Source organism: Herpailurus yagouaroundi, unplaced genomic scaffold, assembly GCF_014898765.1.
Source record: "Herpailurus yagouaroundi ecotype Mexico unplaced genomic scaffold, PumYag 190, whole genome shotgun sequence".
Classification (NCBI taxonomy): Eukaryota; Metazoa; Chordata; class Mammalia; order Carnivora; family Felidae; genus Herpailurus; species Herpailurus yagouaroundi.
In genome coordinates, this window is record NW_024412421.1 from 21,497,258 (window position 1) to 21,518,184 (window position 20,927).

The following is a 20,927-nucleotide window of genomic DNA, read 5'->3' on the forward strand; positions in this document are numbered from 1 at the left end:
TTACTATATTTGTATGGGAAATCAGGCTGAATATTCCATTTATTTAAACATTCTGCTAAAATAATAAGTTTGGAATTATGTTCTTTGATTTCATAGACATTTATTGTGTGAAAATTCGCTCCATTTCACTTAAATTATAATTCTGGTAAAAGAATTATTTATAAACCTGGTAATAACACCTTATTACTTTGGCTTTATGTAGACATTTGTTTATATTCAGACCTTTTTAAGATTACTCCTTGTCTAGAGCCTACTCCTGGGGCTGGAATTAGAACCTGGTATGCAATTTACAAGGAAGGTTCTAGAAAGCCTGTCTGAACAAATACAGTAGTAGTGCTTGGAGGAGAATAGATTGTAGCCTGGGGGATAAACTGATGGTGGAGGTACCAGAGAGCTAGAGAAATGGATCAGGAAACCTCAAATCTGACCATAGACTGGGACAGATGGGAAGCCAGAAAGGTGAAGCTGACGTCTTCAGGGACCCAGCCGCTGAGAGCATTGGATGAACTTTTTTCAAGAGTTTGTCTATGCTATGTCTAGGTGTTTTTTCTTAATAATTTTTCCTTTTTCAAAATAGCTTGGCATATAGTTCTTTGGGATTTTTGGATCTGTGGTTTATTGGTTTTCATTAGTTTTGGAAAATTCTTGATTGTTTATACTTTCAAATATTTTTATCTTGATTCTTGGACTTCAGTTACACATGGGTTAAGCCATTTGATACTACATCTTTTTTTTTTTCTTTTTAAATTCCATTGCTTCATGGACATTTCCCATCTGTTCATGCATGTTATTCATCTTTTCCTCTAGGTCTTTTAATATATTCATTGCTATTTAAAAAAAAATATTTACTTTTGAGACACAGCATGAGTGCAGGAGGAGCAGAGTTAGAGGGGGACAGAGGATCCAAAGCAGGCCCTGGAGTGACAGCTTCAGCAGTGGCAGTAGCAAGCCCAATGTAGGGTTCAAACCCATGAACTGCAAGATCACTACCTGAGTCCAACTCAGATGCTCAACAGACTGAGCCAACCCAACGTCACTAATCATAGTTATTTTTAAATCCCTGTTGGATAGTTTTAACATCTAATTCATCTTTGTGCTTGTTCCTCTTGATTGGTTTAATCATTTGACAATAGTTTACTTTATCTTGCTTTTTTGTAGGTCTTAGACTTTTTATCAAATGCTACACATTATGTGTAGAAGATTCGAAGACACTGTTGTTAAAAAGTATTTTTGCCTCATAGTAGGCATACTTGTCTTCTTTCATGACATTTGTGTGGATTTTAAATCAATCTATTCAAGGCCTGAGGTGGATTTTGTTTTAGCTGTTGCTGTGGTTACTTTCAGTTGACCACAGGCTTCAAATTACCCCTCTGGTGGCTGCTGTTATTTTGTGTTTAGAGTCAGGCATAGGGTGCTGGGAGGCTTTTCTCAATATTCTTATCCTACCCTACCTGCTTGAGCCACAGAAGGAACCTCTCCCTGTGATGAGGGAGCATGGGGCAAGTTGAGGGCAAACTAGAGGGTAACAGCACCCCCCCTGCCCCTGCCTCCCACCGTGGGACATGTATGATATTTCTTGGACATTCTTGGCTGCCCCCAAATGGGAAAGGACAAAAAACAAATGGTCAAACTGATAAGAGTCTCCACCAGTTTACCAGAAAAAGGCAATCCCATCAATAGGCTAGGAACTCCCTACTGTCTTAATGTTAATGCTTTGTTAGGGTGAAAACCAACTTGAGCTTACCAATAGCTAGGCCTCCAGTAAGTCTTTAGTAAGTCTCTTTGGAACCTCCCTCTTGACTTTATCTCCACCCCTGCCTCCATAAACCACTCAACCCCCCCCCCCCCCCCCACACACACACACTAACAGTGCAGCTCTTTCTGCCCTCTGTCCTGTTCCTGTCACCTTTTTGCACCAAGACCTCTTCAAGAATTCTTCCTTGTTGTCGGCTCGGGACCCCATGAACCTCACTATCACCCCAAAACCTCATCACCTATGTTTTTGCCTTTCCCAATGAAAGGTTGCTGTTGCTTATTAATGGATGTTGGGCTCCTGGTTGGGGCAGAAAGTTTTTGATTGTGTTGGTCCAGCCTTGGTCTTAGGAAGCCCTGTGTGCCTGAGTCTTGGGGTAGTTTTCTCCGTGGGCATTCCTTCCTCTCTTTCTGGTGGCGGCTACCCTCTGTCTTGTGTCTGTGGTTGGCCTCAAGTAGGAGAAAATTTCTCGTCTCGCTCCTCGCAGGAGCTGACCTTTACTTGGTAACAGTCCAGAATCCTGGACCCAACAAAAATATTGCCTGCCTCACTTCAGAGACCAGGTTTCTGCCTTTGCCCCTTTATCATAGGTGATGGATCTTTGCCTGGACTCTGAGTGTGACAGGTTTTGTTGTCCCTCCTGTAATGCCTTAAGGCTCTTGCTTCATAAGAGAAGAGTCCATTGGGTTTTCCATCTGCAGCAGCAGAGATGTGCCCCTGAAGAAGGCTGTCCCTGTACCCAGTCTTTGTCATGAGTGTGAGTACCCGGAAGAGGCTCATAGAACAGGAATTTTGAGTGGAAACCCTCCTTGTGTCTGGGCCTCCTACACTATTCCAAATGGGTATGCCAGCCCATACTTGCCCTTTATGAATGGGTTACAAATTTGGCTAGTTTCTTCTTACCTGTTTTTTTTTTTTTTTAACGTTTATTTATTTTTGAGACTGAGAGAGACAGAGCATGAAGGGGGGAGGGTCAGAGAGAGGGAGACACAGAATCTGAAACAATCTCCAGGCTCCGAGCTGTCAGCATAGAGCCCGACGTGGGGCTCGAACTCACGGACCGCAAGATCCTGACCTGAGCCGAAGTTGGCCACTCATTGGCCACTCAACCTACTGAGCCACCGAGGCGCCCCACTTCTTACCTGTTTGGATGATGACCACTTGTTTCTGCCTTGCTCAATGAAAGCCTAAACAGTTTATATGTCCAGTCTCTGTTTGTAAATGCTTGTCCCTTTTTGGAATTCAGGTTGCTTCATTGCATTAGGATTTTCGCTCTCTGATTGGCTCAAGCATTGCAAGAATTTTGTAGATAATTTGACTTTGTTGTTGTTAGAGTGGGAACAATGTTCTTTCATGGCATTCAACATCTAGTAGAAAAGGGACTCTGAGTTTTTTACTTAATCTATGTGCATATGTATTACCATGCTAATTAAAACAAAATCTTGTGATCAACTAGAAAGCACAAAAAACACTTGAGAAACATAAGCATCTTTTTAATCTTGGCATCTGTAAGATAGTTTAAATACTTGAAAGAAGATTAATAGTGTTAACCTTGAACTTCCCTGAAGCTGTTTCCAAATCCTGAGTCCTGGTATCTTTGAATTCTAATCCGCTATTATCCCAGCTCCCTCCTCTCTCTTTCAGAGGAATCAAATAGGAGGATTGAGGCTGAATATCTCTTGTTACAAATGGGGCAAAAGTTCTAGAAGCTGTGAACAATGTAGGGGTTGAGAGGGGCTATAGCAGCAATTAAAATGGGAACAGTGTGTGGGAAGGGGTAATAGAGAAGTAAGGAACAAAACGAGAAAAGTGACTGTTGTGGATAAAAATCAAGCCAGATCTCTATTAGAATCCTATATATTTTGTTAATTTTCTAAAGCTTTTCTCTTGTTAATTGTAAACACTTTTTACTTTTATAATTAGCATTGGAAAATTTGAACAGATTCCTGAACCTATGCAGACAATTTAATCTTCCATGTTACTTGAGAGTTATCTTCCATGTCTTTCTTGTTTTTTTTTTTAAATGTTTTTAAAGTTTGTTTATTTTTAGAGAGAGAAAGAATGAATGAGCAGGGGAGGGGCAGAGGGAGAGGGAGACAGAGAATCCCAAGCAGGCTGTGTATCATCGGTGCAGAGCCCCACAAGGGGCTTGATCTCACAAACCGTGAGATCATGACCTAAACCCAAATCAAGAGTTGGATGCTTAACCAACTGAGTCACCCAGGTGCCCCTCTTTGTTTGTTTTTTTAAAGCAAGTATTACACGTTTGAAATTCCTTAGAAGCATGTATTGTGTTGTGTTCCAAAACTAGGGTTTTGTTTCTACTTGGATGTATGAAAAAGACTATTTCTTTGAAACTGAGAAGTACATTCTTTTTCACAATTTAATACATCTAAAATTGTGATGTTTTACAGTTGATAAACCATCATAACTTAATTGGAATTATATGTTTTTTCTTAGTAAATATGTCTAACAATTGATCACACCTTAGGCTTGAGGAAATATATTACATAGGCAGTTTCACAGGTTAAGAAACTAATGACCGTCTGATTTTTTTTTTTTTTTTTTTTTGGTAGAAGTAGGTGGAACTTTCTTGACCTTTCCCAGATTGATCGACTCACAGGGTGATACATCCCTGTGTTAAAGAAGTTTAAAAACCTTATATTTGAATTGCAAAAAATGAACTAAATTACACAAACATTGAACTGTGGTATAAAATGTAGTGTCTCTCTTTGTATAGATTTATACTGTTTTTATCTTCCCCTCTGGTTTCATTCTAATCATGATCTGTTTAGAAAGTCATTCATTCATTCACTTTGTTTTCACTCTCCCTATTATTTTCACAGCAACTAGCTGCCTGTATTTATGTTCAGAAAAGGATCCTTCATAGAAAGCTGGTGCTCAAGTGAGCATTTGGTACTGCACTTCTCCCTTTTCTTTAAAGGGGACCTGGTCTAGAGGACACCATGGAAATGGTGGCAGAAATTTATTATTTTTTACAATTTAAATTAACAATTTTTTAATGTTTATTATTTTTGAGAGAGAGAGTGCACACATGAGCACATGAGCAGGGGAGCACAGAAAGAGAGAGAGAGGCAGAGGCAGAGGGAGGGAGAGGGAGACCCAGAACTTGAAGCAGGCTCCAGGCCCTGAACCTGTCAGCATAGAGCCCAACATGGGGCTTGAACTCAGGAACCATGAGATCATGACCTGAGCAGAAGTTGGACACTCAACCGTCTGAGCTGTCCAGGCACCCCCAGAAATTTATACCAGGAAAAATTCTATAGTTATTTTATGAGTTCAAGCTTTGTTTATTCTCATGGGGGTGTAGGTTATAATTTGTTGTCCTTGCCTTGCAGGAATTCAGTCATCCTGATTACAGTGTCTGTCTATAGGGGATGACTAAGCCTTACTCCTCTTTCTGAAATGAATCATGGTGAAATAATCATTAAAAAAAAAAAACCACCCTAAGTTATTCATAGCCGCTAATAGCTTAAAATTAATTAGAGGCAGAAAATCTTATATTAAATAGTATTCATGACTTTGTTGTCAAAAAGTACACTCTGGTCTTTAATAGATTTGTCATTTTCTTTGGTGTTGGTTCATAAATGTATATAACTGGTAGATCAGGTAATTGGGGAAAGTAAATATTTTTTCTCACTATCAACATAGATTACAGAACTGTTATCTGAAGGCCTGTCGCTTTTACATAGGAAAATACGGCAAGGTAAAGGAGACCATTTCCTTCCCTACATTGACTTAAAACATATTATTTGTTTTGGTGGCTTTTCTTAGACATATTCTCAATCGTTCGCCCTCATATGCTCACTCTTTCCTTCAGTAATGCCCAAATTCTTTGACACGAAGTAGATAAATGAAGAAGAGCAATAGGATATAATTCTTAGAAACCAGAATAAGTACAATCAAACCAGAGTTCTGGCACATGTATTGAAATAATTATAAGCAGTCATAACTGACCCTCTTTCACTATCACTTGGGCTCATACTGGGGTATTCTTTATTTGAGCAGATTTAAAAAAATTATTTTATTTTATTTTTTATTTTTTTTGAATGTGCACAGAGACTCCTTCTAGTGCTTGAAGGGAGAGTATCTTCAACTCTGTGTACTGAATAAAAACCAAAACAACTTAATACCATGTTATTTTAGCACATTGGAATGCAAAGAAAGTTGAAGATGTGCTCTGCCATGCAAATACAAATAAAATGTTGAATGAGCAATGTGACTGCCTGGCCTTAGGAAGAGATACATGTTTGGTAAAATTTGGACTTGGGTCTTGGGGGGTGTAGTTTGATTCTTGGCATTAGAGGAGTGAAAAGAGATTAGAAAGCACCTCATTAGAAAACTCAAGGGTATCAGTGAAATCAGGTGAGCTTTGGGTTGTTTGGAAGGGTAAGATTATAAGGAAATGGTGTTAAACAGATTTTAGAGATAAGTAGAAAATCTACAAATTCATAGAAATAAACTTTGCAGCAGAAAAGCTGACTCTCCCTCTGACATTTAACAACTGTGAATTATAAATGTAATTCATACTGAATGCTTAACCTCAATTTTTAAAACAATGTTTTACTTAAATATTTTTTTAATGTTTATTTTTTGAGACAGAGAACATTAGTGGGAGAGGGGCAGAGAGAGAGGGAGACACAGAATCTGAAGCAGGCTCCGGGCTCTGAGCTGTCAGCACAGAGCCTGATGCAGGACTGGAACTCAGGAGCCGTGAGAGCCAAAGTGGGACACTGAACTGACTGAGCCACACAGTCGCCCCAGCAATGTTTTATTTTTTTAAAGTTTATTTATTTTGAGAGAGAGTGTGAGCGTGTGAGAGAGTGGCGGAGGGGCAGAGAGAGAGAACCCAAAGCAGGCTCTGTGCTGTCAGTGCAGAGCCTTACATGGGGTTTGAACCCACAAAACATGAGAGCATGACTGGAGCCGAACTCAGTGAGCCACCCAGGTGTCCCTTCAGTTGTTTTTTTTATTAAAGAAATAAGAAATGGAAATCAGGAAGAACTGAGCCATAGAGATGTTCGATGTGTATGAAGTGGTCTTGGGGGGTAAGGTGTGTTTTTAAAGAAATTCAAATGATAATATGTATTAAAAAGTACACTCTGGTCTTTTTAAAGAAGACCAGATTAAAACATGATAACACAAGGGTGGAAAGTATTTAAAAGCCTAATCACTATATGTTATGCAACAATTTCAGTATTTCTTAAATGTTTAAGACTATATTAAAAATAAATTACAAAGTTCTATGGCTTCAGTGTGGGTTCATTCACAGAAGGAAAATAAAGCCCTTTGTAAAATATGGAAACCATCTTGAGTTAAACAAATGCCAGAAGAAATTATAATTGTAGAAATGAGATGTCGACTATCGTTATTACAGTGGCTGTGTTGTTTCCAATAACAATTTGGCATTTTATTTAGTCTGTAACAATCTACAATTGAAATATAAAATAAAGATTTTTCTTTTATTTCCTTCAGAAGTTCTGTGCCAAGCTAAGCAGAACTGAATGAAACATCTGTGGATGATTAAAACAAGCTTTCCTATGAGGTTTTGAATAGAAAGTAAACATGGATTTTATCCATAGTCAACAGCATTTACAAATGTAAAGGGAGGAAGCTACTGAGTTTTTGAAGAATGAGCTGTTAGAGAGGAAATAGAAGTATGGAACGGCATATGGCGATAATTAGTTCCATATGGTGAAAGGCTTCTATTAAAAAAAAAAAAGCTGACAGTGAACTGCTCTGGTTGGGTGATATTTTATTGAAGCAATTTTTGTGTCTTATTTCCTATCTTTGTCGTCTTAGAATAGTCCCATCTCACGAAACTGATTAAATGTGATAAACACGTGTGAGGGATTTGGTTGTGAGAGTCATGTTGTTCGTGAGTGAGAAGCCCCATATTGGGGGTTACCCAGATTGGTGAAACTCCCTGCTGGACACCCACCCATCTTTCCTACTTGGGATTTTCCTTGTTCAATTTTCCCTGCTTAACTGTACTTTGGGACAGTCCTAGTTTGCTAACTTTTTGAGACTATTTTTTGTAGTGCTTAGAACCCTGGCTTTGGTGCGTCTACACGGATTTGAATTTCTTCCCCCCATTCACTAGCTGTGTCAACTTGGGGAATGACTTAACCTTTCTATGCCTGTTTTTCTCATCTGTACATGGGGATAACAATAATACCTGCATTGGGTATCGAATAACCTAACGGTAAAATTGTTGTATGGATTAGCATGAACTAATACATGTAAAAACTGTGCACCAATGTCACTTGGACTCCGTGCTAGACGTATGGAGTCAGAATCCCTGTACCTTTTTTTTAAATCATGGGCCACTTACCAGTAAACAATTTTTATCATTTGTCTTCACTATAAGCTTGTTCATATAGTTAGGAATTTATAGGCATTTTTGTTGTAATATAGTATACACATTTTATAGCATACACAAATTATATTTTCTAAAAGAGTGAGATAATAAATCTAAAAAGTCTGAACATCTTTTTTCTAATGACATTGGTTTAGGATTCAGACAGAGCCCACTGGTTTAGAATGTATTTGTTGAGGGAAACAAATGTGAAAAAGAGTAGTACTGAGTTCAACTCGTCACAATCTTCAGGCCACCATGACAAACAACAGTAGCAAACCCCCAGAGCTTTGGTAGTCAGTGTCTGTTCCTGTGCTTGTGCCAAGGCCAAATAAGAAATCCTGTTCCCAGTGCCCTATGTTTTGCATTTCAACAATATTTTTGTTTACTTTTGTCTCTTTGTTCTTTGTACTTTCTAATATTGCCAAACAACTCACTTCAGCAATTGTGACCTTGACAGCATCGATCCTCTGTTCTTGGCCACAAATGTCTTTAGCTTTCAAAAAGATGAAGTAAGCTCTTTGTTTTTAATTGTTGACGAAGGTTTCTTCACTTTGACCTTATTTCACTTTTTTTCCCCATTGGCTGGCGGTTGCTGCAGCTTTCTTAGTTCTGGGTCACTGGCAATTCTGCCTCAGTTATGCTGCATCAACACACAGAGGTGTTAATCTTCTTTTGTTCCCTCTAGCAGCCTTTCTCTAGCTTTATAATTATCCAAGGTGGTAATAGCTCTTAAGAACACACACTGTCACCTTGAAATCAAGTGGATTTTAGCTGAAAACTCAGGCAAGGTCTTAAAGATATTGTTTCTCTCAGCTATGAATAGTAAAGGAAAATTTGAAGATGACAGTCTTTGCGTGTAATGATATTTAGATGATGGATTCCTATTACCCTGCATAATATGGGGCGTTGACATTTTATTCAAACATGTAATCCTTGTCATTCAGTGTGAGAAGGGGAGAGATTGCTGTCTGGAGTAGGGACAACACAGGATAGCACTATAGAAAAATGACATAAAGCCAAAAGTAATAGCAGTAGTCATTTTTTATTTCTTGCCATGTTGTTTTTAAAATTGACATCATGTCCCATGATGTTCTCTTCATGATTTCAAGGGGCTGCAGTGGTTCTGAGCACTGTTTGGGCCACATTATATTACATAAATATGTTAAGTACACATTAACGTTGATTATATATGGTTATTGAAACAAAGTATTTATGTCCTTAGAATTCTATCTTGTAATCAGAAAAACTTTTGTTGGATTACTGATAAGCTTCCATTGGGTTATAATGCATACTACTTTACATTGTTAATGTGTTGAAGATAGAAATTATTCCTACCTCAAAGACACCAACTTAATGGCAAATATTCAAGAACATTCTGGTGGGACAAACAGCCATTAAACTAGAGAGACTGGAGAAGAGGGTTATTGTTTAATTTGAATATACCATATGTACTCTACACTGAGTTCATAATTTGAGTACAATAAAGTACACAAAAAATATAGAGAACTCAATCTTTGAGGGTTCTTGTAGGAACATGGTAACAGCTTAGAACTTAAATGTCCCCACCTTCCTTCCTGAAAATCATACAAGGAGATAGTAATATAACATACAGAAGGAGAAGGGGACACTGGAACTGAGGGATGTAGAGTCAACCATTGAAGATCTGTGTGGAGGACCATCCCACACAGAAAGAATGGTGGTTGCAAAGGCTCTGGGGTAGAAATGAGATTGTGTGCTGGCAGAACAAAAAGAAAACCTGTGGGGCTTGATCAAAGTGAAAAATGGGGAGAATGGAAGGAAATGAGAGTGAAGAAGTAGGCAGGAGTCTGAACACGAAGGGCTTTTCAGGCTGAAGTTAGGAATTTAGATATTATAATGCAATAGACAACTACTGGAGCATTTTAAGCAGAAGAGTGCTGTGTTTTGATTTATTCTTTAAAAGATCCCTTAGTTATTGGGACAACTGCTCAAATTTGAATAAAGTATGTAGAAATTTGAATAAAATATGTAGACTGTTAATGTAAGAGAAAGTTCTCGTTTTTAGGAAATATACCTGGGAATATTTAGGGGTAAAAGGGTAGGTATCTCAAATGTTCCAGAAAAAGGTGTGTGTGGATAGAAAAAAAAGAGAATGATAAATGTGATAAATGTTAACTTCTTAGGAATTTGGGGGAAGGGTACACAGAGATGCTTTGTTCTATTCCTGTTCTAGTCTTGCAACTTTTTTGTAAGATGGAAACGATTGCAAAATAAAAAGGAAAAAAAGATCATACTGGCCTGTGTGAGGAATGATTTATAGGTGAGCAAATGTGAGAGCAGGACAACGAGTTAGAGAATGATTATAGTGGCCTAGGGGAGCAGTGATAGTGGCTGGGATTGAGGCAGCAGCAATGAAAGTAGAGAAAAATGGTCAGATTGAAGATACATACTGTTGGTTGGACTTGCTTATGAGTATATGTGATTGGTGAAGAAAGAAAGAAATATATGACTTTGGGTTTCTTGGCTATGGTGATTTTATTTGCTGAGATAAGAAGACTGAAGTTTCAGATAACAGAAAATGCTGTTGTGACCATTCAAGGTTTTGGGTAAATACCAAGGAGCACAATTTCTAGATTGTAAAGTCAGAGTATGGTTAGCTTTGTAAGAAACTGTCAAGTTGTTTTCCAAAGTGGCTGAGCCATTTCACAGTTTGATCAGTAATGTATGAAAGTTCCCGTTCTGTATCCTCACCAGCGTTTGGTGGTATCTGTCTTCAGGATTTTGGCTCTTCTAAGAGGCATGTAATGGTTATCTCATTTTTCATTTTATTTCAAGTCCCTGATGATTTATAATGTATAACATGTTTTCACATGCCTGTTTGCCATCTTCTATCTCATTTGATGAGGTGTCAAGGTCTTAGGTCCATTTTTGAATCAGGTTGCTCATTTTCTTACAGTTGACTTTTCAAGGGTATCCAGAAAATTTTTGGGTAACAGTTGTTCATCAAATGTGTTTTCTGCAATTATTTTCTCCTAGTCTGTGGGGTTTGTCTTATAATTTTTTTTGATATCCTTTTTCACAGAGCAGAAGTTGTCACTTTAATTTAGTTCACCATATTCATCATTTCTTTCAGGGATTGTATTTTAGGTGTAGTTGAGGTAAAAAGGCATCTCCATACCAAAGGTCCTCTAGGTTTTCTCCTATGTTACTTTCTAGGAGTTTTATAGTTTGGCATTTTACCTGAAGATTATGATCCATCTTGAATTAATTTTTGTAGAGGGTTTAAGGTCTATGTCTATATACTTTTCTTTTCTTTTTTTTTGCATGTGGATGCCCAGTTGTTTGGGCACCACTTGTTAAAGAGACTATCTTTGTACTACTAGGTTGACTTTGCTCTTTTGTCAAGGATCAATTGACTATAATTATGTGGGGTTATTTTGGAATTCTTTTTGTTGCATGATCTATTTTTCTATTCTTTTGCCTGTACCAGAATGTCTTGATTACTATAGCTTTATAATAAGTCTTAAAGTCTGGTAACATTAGTTCCTCAAATTTGTTCTTCCCTTGAAATACTCAGTTGTTCATTCTGGTTTTTTTTTGTTTGTTTGTTTTTGCCTCTCCATATGCACGTGAGAATCACTTTATTTATATCCATAAAATAACTTGCTTCTTTCACTTAGTAATACACATTGGGAATGCATTGAATGTATACACCAAGTTGGGAAGAACTGACATATTGACAATAGTGAGTTTCCCTATCCATGAACATGGAATATCTTTCCATTTGAGACCTTCTTTGATTTTGAATGCAAACATTTTTGTGGGATGATTCTTAGAAATGTATTACTGGACAAAAGGTATACATATTTGAAACTTTGATAAAAATCACCAGATTTCAACTCCCTTATGATCCAGTAATTGCACTACTAGGTATTTACCCAAAGGATACAAAAATACAGATTTGAAGGGGTACATGCACCCTGATGTTTGTAACAGCATTATCAACAATAGCCAAGCTATGGAGAGAGCCCAAATTTCTGTCAACTGATAAATGGATAGAGAAGTGCTGTATATCTATCTATCTCTATCTCTATCTATCTATTTATCTATCTATCTATCCATCTATCTATATCAGTAGATAGGGTTTATATCTATTTCTATCTCTATCTATCAGTAGATAGAGATAGAAATAGATATAAACACCAAAATTGGAATATTACCCAGCCATAGAAAGAAATCTTGCCATTGGCACTGATGTGGATGGAGCTGGAATGCATTACGTGAAGTGAAATAAGTCAGAGAAAGACAAATATCATATGATTTCACTCATGTGGAATTGAAGAAGCAAAACAGTTGAATATATGTGTAGTAGGGAAAGAGAAGAGAGTGATAAAAACCACAAGAACCTTAACAATAGAGAGCAAACTGAGGGTTGACTGAGGCAGGTGGGTGGGGGATGGGCTAGATGGATGATGGGGATTAAGGAGGACACTTATTAAGATGAGCTGTGGGTATTGTATGTAAGTGATGAATCAGTGAATTCTACTCCTGAAACCAATATTGTATTGTATGTTAACTAACTAGAATTCAAATAAAAATTTGAAAAGAAAAATTGGAAAAGAAAGAAATTTTCCTCTAAAAAGATTCTACAAGTTTAAAATTCTTTGAAGCATATAAGAAGTTGCCTTTTGTCCACATACTTACCTGTGCTGGATGTTAATCATTTTTGCCAATCTGTTAAACCAACAAAAAACCCCACATCATTTCATTGTTTAAATTTCCATTTCTTTTGCTTCTCACATGCTTGTTTGCCATTTGTATCATTTCCCCCAATTTCCTGTTATTTGCCTTTGAATTTTATTAGTGAAGTAGTTTATCATACCGACTTTTTACCCCTATGCCCTGAAACAGTTTACATAACAAGGCTTATTAAAATTTGTCATTTGCCTTCTCAGGCAGGTCCATGTCCTTACTCATCTTTATTTTTTCACATCTGTATTAGTTGCTTATTGCTGCTAAACAAGTTAGCAAAAATTCACTGGCTTAAACGGTAAGTTTTTTTCCCTTATAATTCTAGAGATGGGTCCTAAAATCAAGGTGTTAGCAGGGCTGCGAAGGGCTCTCAGAAAGAATGGATCCATTTCCTTTCCTCTTCCAACTTGAAGGTGCTGCCTGAATTCCTTGGTCCCTTCATCTTCAAACTCAGCAGTGTAGCATGTTCAAATCTGTCTCTTTCTCTGAATTTACTAACACTCCTGCCTCCCTCTTGTAAAGACTTCTGTGATCACACTGGGTCCACCTAGATAATCCAGGATAATCTTCCCAGGTCAAGATTTTTGATTACTTTTGCAAAGTCCCTTTTGTCATAAAAAGTAACATGTTCACATGTTCCAGGGAATGAGGACCTGGCATTTTGGGCTAGGGGTGAAGGCATTAATCATTCACCTTATATACCATCTAATACATGATATATTTTACTTAATTACTCTATTGTCTGTGTTCTCCACCCCTTGCCCCCATCACCACTAGTATGTGCACTCCATGAGGGTATGGATTTTTTTTTGGCTTGGTTTATTGTTTGAATCCCTATCATTAAGAATAGTGCTTTCTGTATTAGGTGTTCAACTGATATTTTGGAATGGATAGAAGAAAGAATAATAAATAAATGAATGAATGAAGGAAAATTGCTTTTTTTGGAGTTAGATCTTAAACTACCATTTCTCTTTATTTTGTGGTTATTCTTATGTTTATGTTTTATCTATTTTCTTGAATTAATTTAGGTCCTTTTTATTAGAAATCATACAGTTAACTTTTTGTTTATTTGAACTTCGTTTAAAATTTCTGTCATATTGTGGGGCGCCTGGGTGGCGCAGTCGGTTAAGCGTCCGACTTCAGCCAGGTCACGATCACGCGGTCCGTGAGTTTGAGCCCCGCGTCGGGCTCTGGGCTGATGGTTCAGAGCCTGGAGCCTGTTTCCGATTCTGTGTCTCCCTCTCTCTCTGCCCCTCCCCCGTTCATGATCTGTCTCTCTCTGTCCCAAAAATAAATAAACGTTGAAAAAAAAATTAAAAAAAAAATTTCTGTCATATTGTGAGTATGGCTTCTTTCTCACTGATGTGTTCATTTGGGTTTTCTTATTTCCTTAGATATACCTGACAGAGATTGTTCCTGTGGTCTTGGAGAGTATTGCAACTGACCCCTAGATAACTTTTAAAATAGAAGCCTGCCCTTCAGGCAGAAGCTTTTGAGATAAGTGAGTGGGTCTCCATGGAAATTTTTGGTGTTTATGTCTGCTGACTCCCCGCTGGGCCCAGGTGGGTTAGCCATGTGAGTCTGCATGAGCCCTTTAATAACTGTCTCTTAATTTACTATAGAACTGTGGGTCTTGTGAATGTAAGCCCTGTTGGCTTTCAAAATTAGTTAGTATGGGGGCCTATCTCTCAGACGGAAATCTTAAAAGTTGAGGCACAAGATGTAGAGTCCAAATCCTTAGCTCCTCAGGGAGAAGCTGGGACTTGTGTATTTCTTCCCAGTTATGTGTCTCCATGCTGGGGTGAGGTTTATGGCAAGATTACATCTCAGCCTCTCTTAACCTGCTTCAACATGTATTTTCTCATTTGCCTGATGTTTAGGAGTCATTCAGTTAGTTTCTCAGAATTGCTCTATGCGTAGCTATTGATTTGGTGTGTCTGTGGGAGAAAGTAAGTTCAGGAACTTCCTCTGTTGACATTTTGAAACCATACCCAGTCAATTTAGTTTCTCTTTTTAAAACTCCGGCTCTTAGTTTCATGGACCTTTTCTGTAGTTATGGTCTCTATTTCACTTATTTCTGCTCAGATATTTCTTTTTTCCTTCCTTCTGCCAACTCTAGACTTAGTTTGTTCTTTTTCTAGTTTCTTGAGGTGTAAAGTTAGGATGTTCGTGATTTTCCTTCTTTCTTTAAAGTAGGCATTTATTGCTATAAACTTTACGCTTATAGCTGCTTGGCTGCTTTCCATAGGTTTTGGTATATTGTATTTCTATTTTTAAAAAGAATTTCCCTTTTAATTTCTTTTTTTTACCTATTGATAGTTCAGGAGTATGTTGCTTAATCTCCACATGTGTGTGGATTTTCCAGCTTTTGTTACTCAGGTATAGTGCTATACCATTGTGGTCGGATAAGATAGTTGGGATGATAACAGTCTTTTAAAAAAGTATTTTTTTCATGTTTGTTTATTTTTGAGAGGAAGAGACAGAGTGTGAGTTGGGAGGGGGAAAAAGAGAGAGAGGGAGACACAGAATCCGAAGCAGGCTCCAGGCTCCGAGCTGTCAGCACAGAGTCTGACACAGGGCTCAAACTCCTGAACAGTGAGACAATGACCTGAGCTGAATTCAGATGCTTAACCAACTGAGCCACCCAGGCACCCTAGTATGATAACAATCTTAAATTTGCTGAGGCTTATTTAGTAAGTTAACATAGGATTTATCCTGGAGAATGTTCTAGGGGCATGTGAGAAGAATGTGTTTTCTGCTGCTGTTGGATGTCTTGTTCTATATATTATTACTCCATTTGGTCTAAAGTGTTGTCTAACTTGGCTTTGTTCATTTTCTATCTGGATGATCTATCCGTTATTGAAAGTAGGATATTGAAGTTCCCTATTATATTGTCTATTTCTCCTTTCGAATCTATTAGTATTGGCTAAATATTTTCAGGTAGTCTGACTTGGGTTTTGTACATATTTACAATTATTACATATTGTTGATGAATTGATCCCTGTATCATTATTTAATGACTTTCTTTGTCTCTTTTCATCATTTTTGGCTTAAAATCTATTATGTCTTAGGGGTGCTTGGGGGACTAAGTTGGTTAGGTGTCCAACTCTTAATTTAAGCTCTAGTCATGATCTCACAGTTGGTGAGTTGGAACACTGCATCCAGCTCTGCATTGGCAGCAAGGATACTGCTTGGAATTCTTTCTCTCTTTCCCATTCCTGCTTGCACTCTCTCTCTGAAATAAATAAAAAAACTAAAAAAAAAATCTATTCTGTCTTAAATAAGTACAACTACTCTTTCTCTCTTTTGGCTTTCCCTTTCATTGAGTATCTTTCCCCATCACTTCACTTTGAGCATAGGGATGTCCTTAAAAGCCAAAGTGAGTGTTTTGTAGGCAGGTGATGGTTGGGTCTTTTTGTTGTTGTTGTTGTTGTTTTTAAATCCAGCCACTCTATGCTTTTTGATAGAATTTAGATTTAGATTTACATTTACATTTAGAATAATTATTGATAGTAAGGACTTACTGATGCCATTTTAATGTTTTTTGACTGTTTCATAGTTCTCTTTTTCCTTCCTCTCTTGCTGATGCCTTTTGTGAATTGATGATTTTCTCAAGTGGTGAGCTTTCATTCTCTTCTGTTCCCCTTTTGTGAATCTGCTGTAGGTTTTTGATTTGTGGTTACCATGGGACTTAAATTGTTCCAGCTCTATGATGTGTTACTTATTTTAAACTGATAATAGTTAAACTTTGATCACATACAAAAACTCTACCTTTTTACTTCCCCCATTATTTTGATGTCACAATTTATATCTTTTTATATTGTGTTTTTTATTAATAAATTATGTTAGCTGTAAATACTCTTTAACCTTTATACTAGAGTTGAGTAGTTAACACACCAACATATTCTAGTATTAGAGTATTCTCAATTTGACTGTATACTTTAACCAGTGTATTATTTTTATGTTACTTGTTAGTGTCCTTGCATTTCAGCTTGAGGAACTTCTTGCTTTCTTGTAAGTCATTGGTAAAAAATATCCTCAGCATTTGTTTGTTGGAGAAAGTCTTTATCAACCCTTCATTTCTAAAAGATAACTCTGCCAATAAAGTATTCTTGCTTGGCAGTTTTTTTCTTTTAGCCCTTTGAAAGTACCCTTCCATGCTGCTGGCCTGTGAGGTTTCTGCTTCATTGGGGGTTCCCTTCTAAGTTACAAACTTCTTTTGTCTTGCTGCTTTTTGGATTCTCTTTTTGCCTTTGATTTTTGAAATCTTCATTTAATAAGTCTTGGAGAGGATCTCTTTAAATTGTTTGGAGACCAATGAGCTTCATGAAATTGAAGCTCAAAATTTCTTTGCAGGTTTGGGAAATTGTCAGCCATTATTTCTCTAAATAAGCTTTCTTCCCTGTTCTCTCTCTTTTCTTGAACTTGAGTAATTCACACAGTGATTTATCCCATGGATCATCTAGGCTTTTATCATTCCTTGTCATTTTTTTTCTTTGTTCTCTTCTGACTGTCTAATTTCACAGTTCCTGTGTTCTGTCTCACAGATTCTTTCTTTTGCTGGATGCATCCTACTGTTGATGGTCTCTATTGCATTTTTCACTTGATTCATTGTGTTTATTAGCTTTAGAATTTCTATTTGGCTTTTGATTGCTTTGTTAAACTTTTCAATTTGTTCATGTATCATTTTCCTGATTTTATTCATTATCTTTCTGTGTTTTCTTGTAGCTCATAGAGTTTCCTTAGAACAGCTATTGTGAATTCTTTATCAGGTAAATCACTAATCTTCATAACTGTGGGATTAGTTATAGAAGATTATTGTGATCCTTTGTTGATGTTATATTTACCTGATTTTTCATGTTTCTTTAAAATTTTTTTTTAATGTTTATTTTTGAGAGAGACCGAGAGAGAGAGAGAGAGAGAGAGAGAGAGAGAGAGTGAGCAGGGAAGGGTCAAAGAGGGAGAAGCAGAATCTGAAGCAGGCTCCAGGCTCCAAGCTGTCAGCACAGAGCCCAACGTGGGGCTCTAAGTCATGAACCAGGTGATCATGCCCTGGGCTAAAGTCTGACACCAACAGACTGAACCACCCAGGTGCCCCTAATTTTTCATGTTTCTTGAGGTGTGTATTACTTACTTCTCATTTGAGGTAGCAGTCACCTCTTCCAATTTTACTAATTGCCTTCAGGAGAGAAATACTTTGTCAGTTCTGCTAGTGATTTGAGGGTTTCTCAGACCCTCTGTGGATATACCTGTTGCACACTTCTGGGTTCCTCTTGGCAGAGTACTTCTCTTAATCATGCAAGGCATTAGGCCCTGTTCTGATCAGCCTTCCTTTTGTTTTTCAAAAGGTAGTGCTAAAGCTTAAATTTGTGGTCTCTCCATGGCTGACAGATTTGAGCTGAGTTTCTTTACAATCACTAGCCATCTTCTAAAGCTTGCTCTCACTACTGCAACTGAAAGAGTGCACACGGACCTGGCCACAGAGTTGGGGTGTGTGTGGGTGAGTTACACTGAGTGCTGGCAGTGCCTGTGGGCCACTTGGAAGGGATCCACAGGTAATGATTTCCCAGAAGATCATGGGGAGGCTTCTTGAGGAACTCCACAATGCAGTTGATAGCGTTCATGTCCCTTTGTTGTTTTATTAGTGTCCCATCATGCTCTTGTAGCCCCATTTTGCCTCCTAGTCATGCAGCTCATAATTTAGTATTCTGGATGGGGAAAGAGAGACATAAGCCTTTTTGGCATTGTCCCACACAGCTGGGGAAGCTGGGTGCTCACTTACATGTTTTCGCTTTCTGTGGCAAGAGAAATCAGAAGCTGAGAAGATCTCTCTTGGCTGTGCTGCCTTGTGAGGGGGTGGTGCAGGTAAAGTCAAACTATTCTTTCTCTAATGCATCAAAACTAATACTTTTTTGTTTCCAGCAGTGTACTGGAACTTCTTTTCTAGAAACCAGAATGTCTGCAAAGGGTTTCTTGCCCATGGGTGATGGTCTAGGACAGTGTTTTCCAGGGGCTCCCAGATTATGGCTACAAAGGGCTGGAGCTGGTTCACAGGCTATAACCAGGACTGAGGTCTATATTATTCCACAGGCTATAACCAGGACTGAGGTGCATATTATTCCATGCATGAGTGGGTGAGACTGCTCTTGGGTCCCTTGAGTACTGGATCCTGTAGCTCCCACAAGGCACTTTTTTCTACAGATGGGTGCTGAATTACATCATTGGGGAGGGGGTACAAAATGAGGGAAGTCTTAGGCCATGGTGATGACATCACTCCTCATATCCCATTTTGATGTGTGGTATTCTTTTTAATGTTTGTTTATTTTTGAGAGAGAGAGAGAGATAGCATGAGCGGGGGAGGGGGCAGAGAGAGGGGGACGGAGGATCCGAAGTGGGCTCTGTGTTGACAGCAGAGAGCCTGACGCGGGGCTCGAACTCCTAAGCTGTGGGATGATGACCTGAGTCAAATGAGTTGGATACCTAACCAACTGAGCCACCCAGGTGGCTCACCCTGTGTGGTATTCTTATCGTCATTCATTTCCTTTAAGAAACTTTTTATTACGAAAAACTTTAATCATGCACAGAAGTAGAAGGACTAGAATAATGAAGCCCTTAGTTGTATACCACCAATTTCAACAAATATGGCCAATCTTGTTGATCCATACCATACACCCCCACACTTCAGGGTTATTTTAAAGCAAAGCCAGACATAATATTATAAATCCTTCTATTTGCATTTGTAACAGATTTGGACTCCTAAATAAACATCATTATCTCCAAATGGAAAGGTAACAAATTATTCATATCCTTTCATAGCCAGTCAATGTTTAAATTTTCTTTACTTAAGTCTGTGAATATCTCTTCACAGTTGGTTTGTTTGAATCAGCAAACAAATAAGACCCATGCATGGCATCTGGGCTGATGTGTGTCTTTTTTATTTTATTTTGTTTTATTAAAAAAATTTTTTTAATGTTTATTCATTTTTGAGAGACAGAACAGAGTGTGAGCTGGGGAAGGGCAGAAAGAGAGGGAGACAGAATACAAGGCAGGCTCCAGGCTCTGAGTTGTCAGCACAGAGTCCAATATGGAGCTCAAACTCACTGACCGTGAGATTATGACCTGAGCCGAAGTCAGATGCTTAACTGACTGAGCCACCCAGGCACCCCTGATATGTGTCTTTTGGTCTGTACTGGTCCTTTATCCTCCTTCTCCTCCTGTTTGGTTTTTATTTTTTAGTAAAGAAATGGGCATTTAACGTTTATTCATTTTTGGGACAGAGAGAGACAGAGCATGAACAGGGGAGGGGCAGAGAGAGAGGGAGACACAGAATCGGAAGCAGGCTCCAGGCTCCGAGCCATCAGCCCAGAGCCTGACGCGGGGCTCGAACTCACGGACCGCGAGATCGTGACCTGGCTGAAGTCGGACGCTTAACCGACTGCGCCACCCAGGCGCCAGAAATGGGCATTTACAAAAATGTTTTAATTATTTTTGAGAGAGCACGAATGGGGGAGGGGCAGAGAGAGTGGGGAGGGGACAGAGAATCTGAAGTGAGCTCTGTGCTGACAGCAGTGAGCACAATAGGAGGCTTGAACTCAATGACCTGAGTCAAAGTCGGATGCTCAACTGACCAGGCACCCCTGGCCATTTTTTATTTAAAATTTGGCTGATGTTTATTCGCATGGTATTGTTTCACATGTTCATCTATCTCTGCTTATTTCCTGTCATCTGGTGGTTACAACCAAAAAGTTGATCAGGTTTAGGTGTGGATTTAATAATTTTGGCAAGAATCTCTCATAGGTGGAACTGCATGCCCTTCCTATTATCCTATAAAGAAACCCATAATGTCTGACTGTTTGTCTAGCAATATTAAGATTAATCACTGACCACAAGTGTTTTCAGTCTGTTCCATCATTATAGGGTTTCTTCTTTGTTGTATCTAATGTTTCTAATAGCCATCTATGATCAGTCTCCAGATAAATTATTTCATCAGGAGTTACAAAGTGGTTTCAATTCTATTATTTCTTTATATCAACTAAATGTTTCTGAAAGAGATTTTGTAGA